We start from the raw sequence: 6,000 nt of genomic DNA, 5'->3' as shown, positions 1-6,000 counted from the left end.
TAGGAAAGTTACTGTATACAAAGTTGTAGGTAAGTTACTGTATACGATAATGTTCACCCTATAACAATAATGACAAGTAACTTAACGTGTCTTATTTCAGAAATTTATTTTAATTAAGACATTTCATCGGCGTTGTATCAAAATAACATTGATATATATACTTTCTTATGTACATAACAATCACAGCAAAGCAGTACCATTGATACTTAAACATCTTTTTTGTCTCTTTATTAAACATCTTCATATCCAACAATTAATAGATAATCACAATCTGACTAAATATATACTTACACAAATAGTCAGTATGTAAAACAATGGGCTGATTCATGACAAACTATCACATTTTCAGTTACTTTTTAAGAGACAAAATTCGTTTTGCTTCCAATTTGTTAAGTATTGCTTCCTAACGCGTTTGCTGTAACTGGGCCATTCTTATAGTCACCTCAATGGCCAGATTTTGACATAAACTACATTTTTCCTTCCTGAAAATTATGTCAACCTATCCAGTGGGTGTGGAAGGAAAGTGAGGTTGCTGTTCCTGTTTTAGGGCTTCAGAGTAATTAAAGAGCCTGTAAATTAGGGTATAGTTGTATATTTTACATATCTTTTATTTGATATTTCCCCAGGAAATGGCAACTGCCATCAATCACCGCGTGGAAAACAATTATTAAACATGATTTTAGCGTTAGGAGGCTACTTCCATTTTTTATCCATATTGAAATAAACTCTTTTTTTTAACTTTGTTATATATAACTCACACAGTTTAACCAGGGTAATCCCAGGTTGTAAGATAGTGACTGTCCAAATATAGGTCAAATCATATTATAAGTTTGTAAATAAAAAAATATTTAAAAAGATAATAATAATGAAAATCTTTTCTAAAACTATTGATATTGTATTTAATTATTTTCTAGGAAAAAACTATCTAGAATGCACTGAAAATGCTTTGAACCACACATATATATATCTCCGATAGACCTGCCTACCAGTGAGGTCAATTAGCTATAGGCACACAGTATACTTGTGTATCAACATTTCAACAGTAGATGGCACTGACGATGTTTGTACCAGTAACATGTACTTTCCTAGTCTGAATTACATTTATGAGAAGTTCTTTTTCTGAATTCAATTTTCCCAACATTTACATGTCCTAAAAATGAACTAAAACAGAATGGTTAAACAGAACAAAAAATTACTGTTAATGACAGGTAGGCCAGTATCAGGTGGAGAAATAATCCAACTATTTGAATATTTTTGAAAAAAAAAAAGGTTTTAAGAAAGTAATATAAATTACTTCTTTCGAATATTTCTATACATTTTCTTCAGCTTGGTAAGTATGGATTATGAAAAGATTCATGTAGCACAAACAATAAGTTGTTATATATGTACCAAAATGACTCGATTCAGCTACGTATCTTAATCGAGTCATTTCACTACATATATAACAACTATTGTACATACACTTACAGTGTAGCCGAATCAACATTGATTTGTGGACAACTCGTACATATTTTACACTTTTGTTTGCATACGCTTCACTGGTCATTTGTCTGATGAATGTGACAGAGCACATACCGTACTAGCCATAAAAATGTCACAAAAAAAACACTTTTTGGTTGTGCTACATGAATCTTTTCATAATGATAATGAGTCGACTCCTTGGTTTTATTTTAGAACTAGTATGGTACAGTGTTTTACTGAGATTTTATTTTATATATGTTCCTGTCAAAATAGGCCAAATAAAAGCCATACAAAGTCTTTGGCCTTCTGATATATTTAGGACAATTAGTATTATAGATATTGCCCAAATTCAAACAATGCATATTTGTTAAAGGTCTTGGAGCAATTCTGAAAAAATCATAATGCATTTCAACTCTGAGAGAAACATGGCATACAATTAAAATGGTATGGTCTAATAAAATGACAATGATCAAAAATATAAAATAGTGAAAACTACTTTCATATTTATTTTCATCTATTGATTAAATCCTCACCACAAATCACTGCTATCTAGAAATATGAAATGATGAATAATAAAATTTAATCAAATAACAAAAAAAAAAAATTAACAAAATCAAACAGTGCAGGTACTTGTAAGATATATACAAAACATGATAAAGCAGACAAAGTGTAGGTTATCCAGGTTTCACTCGGGTCAGTAATGAGTACATGTACAAGTACAATAAATATAAAAAATATCAAATAAGGTTAAATATATGTGTATCATTTTGAATGAAGCCACCGGTAAGAATATATAAATTCAGTATTGGAATAAAAAAATATATAACAATGTACATATTTTTAATGAATGCTTAACCCTTTCACCCCTATGCAATTTTAATAGCCTCTACCCTAAATTGATATGGATGAGTCCATTATGGTCTATAGTGGTGAAAGGGTTAATAATTACATCAATGATTAAAATTAAATTTTTGATTGGTTGTTGTTCTAAATTACACAATATAAAATAGGCATTTTCAGATTATACTACATACTGAACAACAATATATATAACATACAATACATATAACATACAATTGCAAAATTCAATGTATAATGAATCCATTAAAACACAAATACAAATTACAAGTGCACAAATTAAAATTATAGTAAAAATGAGCAGCAAATATATCTTTTCTACTGTCATCTGCACCTTGACATGATCAGGAATGGTTCTTAAAACACAAAATTAAAATGTATTTTTCCTCAACACAGGTATTAACATATAGAGAGTTCCAGCATTGTTGTGTTGTGTCTCCAACCAAAGTTATGGGAATGATTTAACATGTTCTAATGCCCTGAAACGCTAGTAACCAAGCTTTAGGTGTTCATTTTTTCTATAAAGATATAGGAAATACATAGATCTACCTGGAATAAACAGGTTATACCCGTTCACAGTAGAAAAATGTTGGAATTCTCTACCTCAAGCAACTGTACTAGCCTCGTCTGTCAATACACCTATAGTATAATCTTATAGGTGTATGTTGACAGACGAGGCTAGTACCTGTGCCTCAAGTACAAAATATCTTTATAGGGAATGCAAACTTAGCTAAACAACACAATGATAGACTTACAAAAACAGTGATAACCCACTCATTTTTTTGGTATGTATATATTAAATTGTTTTCATTAACATTTAGAACTGTATCATAACCCGCCGATTCCATTACAGCTTTAGTTGGTGTTCACCAGTTGTTTCTGGTCTTATAAACAATGAAATCTACGTATACTGACAACTGTCGTTATCATTGGTCTTATAAACAACAATATCTACGTATACTGACAACAGTCGTTATCATTGATCTTACAAACAACGATATCTACGTATACTGACAACAGTCGTTATCATTGGTCTTATAAACAACGATATTTACGTATACTGAAAACAGTCGTTATCATTGATCTTATAAACAACGATATTTACGCATACTGACAACAGTCGTTATCATTGGTCTTATAAACAACGATATCTACGTATACTGACAACAGTCGTTATCATTGGTCTTATAAACAACGATTTTTACGTATACTGACAACAGTCGTTATCAATGATCTTATGAACAACGATATCTACGTATACTGACAACAGTCGTTATCATTGATCTTACAAACAACGATATTTACGTATACTGACAACAGTCGTTATCATCATTGGTCTGATAAACGATAACTACGTATACTGACAACAGTCGTTATCATCATTGGTCTGATAAACGATATCTACGTATACTGACAACAGACGTTATCATTGATCTTATAAACAACGATATCTACGTATACTGACAACAGTCGTTATCATCGTATACTGTCAGAACACATACAATGGTGATAAGTGGATTACACATATTCACATAGGGACCACATTGAACGGTTGGTCTAAAACACTTTCTGGATGAATTCCAGACAAAACTTATTATATTACTATACAGTATATACTACCATCTTTGGACATATTTTGAACATTAGTTTGAAGTTAAGGTCCAATGTATCGGAGTAGATAAATCTGATCAAGACAGGTCCAATGTATCGGAGTAGATAAATCTGATAAAGACAGGTCCAATGTATCGGGGTAGATAAATCTGATCAAGACAGGTCCGATGTATCGGAGTAGATAAATCTGATAAAGACAGGTACAATGTATCGGAGTAGATACATCTGATAAAGACAGGTCCAATGTATCGGAGTAGATAAATCTGATCAAGACAGGTACAATGTATCGGAGTAGATAAATCTGATCAAGACAAGTACAATGTATCGGAGTAGATAAATCTGATCAAGACAGGTACAATGTATCGGAGTAGATAAATCTGATTAAGACAGGTCCAATGTATCGGAGTAGATAAATCTGATTAAGACAGGTCCAATGTATCGGAGTAGATAAATCTGATCATGACAGGTCCAATGTATCGGAGTAGATAAATCTGATCAAGACAGGTACAATGTATCGGAGTAGAAAAATCTGATCAAGACAGGTCCAATGTATTGGAGTAGATAAATCTGATCAAGACAGGTACAATGTATTGGAGTAGATAAATCTGATCAAGACAGGTACAATGAGCTAAATCTGCCAAAATGAGATTATTTATAAAACTAATCAAAGATGGAAAAATAAATTCTATAGTGTTTCTAGGAATAAAATATAAAATGAATACCAAACTGTTTAGTATCCGTCAGTGTATGTAGAGTCATAGCTTTCTAAACAATCTACCACAATAATATACACAGTATCCCTCAGTGTATGTAGAGTCATAGATTTCTAAACAATCTACCACAATAATATACACAGTATCCCTCAGTGTATGTAGAGTTATAGATTTCTAAACAATCTACCACAATAATAAACACAGTATCCCTCAGTGTATGTAGAGTTATAGATTTCTAAACAATCTACCACAATAATATACACAGTATCCCTCAGTGTATGTAGAGTCATAGATTTCTAAACAATCTACCACAATAATATACACAGTATCCCTCAGTGTATGTAGAGTTATAGATTTCTAAACAATCTACCACAATAATATACACAGTATCCCTCAGTGTATGTAGAGTTATAGATTTCTAAACAATCTACCACAATAATATACACAGTATCCCTCAGTGTATGTAGAGTCATAGATTTCTAAACAATCTACCACAATAATATACACAGTATCCCTCAGTGTATGTAGAGTCATAGATTTCTAAACAATCTACCACAATAATATACACAGTATCCCTCAGTGTATGTAGAGTCATAGATTTCTAAACAATCTACCACAATAATATACACAGTATCCCTCAGTGTATGTAGAGTTATAGATTTCTAAACAATCTACCACAATAATATACACAGTATCCCTCAGTGTATGTAGAGTCATAGATTTCTAAACAATCTACCACAATAATATACACAGTATCCCTCAGTGTATGTAGAGTCATAGATTTCTAAACAATCTATCACAATAATATACACGGTATCCCTCAGTGTATGAAGAGTTATAGATTTCTGAACAATCTACCACAATAATATACACAGTATCCCTCAGTGTATGTAGAGTCCTAGATTTCTAAACAATCTATCACAATAATATACACGGTATCGCTCAGTGTATGAAGAGTTATAGATTTCTAAACAATCTACCACAATAACATGCACAGTATCCCTCAGTGTATGTAGAGTCCTAGATTTCTAAACAATCTATCACATTAATATACACGGTATCCCTCAGTGTATGAAGAGTTATAGATTTCTGAACAATCTACCACAACAATATACACAGTCTCCCTCAGTGTATGTAGAGTTATAGATTTCTAAACAATCTACCACAATAACATACACAGTATCCCTCAGTGTATGAAGAATCTACCACAATAATATACACAGTAACCCTCAGTGTATGTAGAGTCATAGATTTCTAAACAATCTACCACAATAACATACACAGTATCCCTCAGTGTATGAAGAGTTATAGATTTCTAAACAATCTACCACAATAATATACACAGTATCCCTCAGAG

The sequence above is a fragment of the Mizuhopecten yessoensis genome, unplaced genomic scaffold (genome assembly GCF_002113885.1).
Source record: "Mizuhopecten yessoensis strain PY_sf001 unplaced genomic scaffold, ASM211388v2 scaffold10749, whole genome shotgun sequence".
NCBI classification, from domain to species: domain Eukaryota; kingdom Metazoa; phylum Mollusca; class Bivalvia; order Pectinida; family Pectinidae; genus Mizuhopecten; species Mizuhopecten yessoensis.
Note: the sequence above shows the minus strand (reverse complement) of the source record.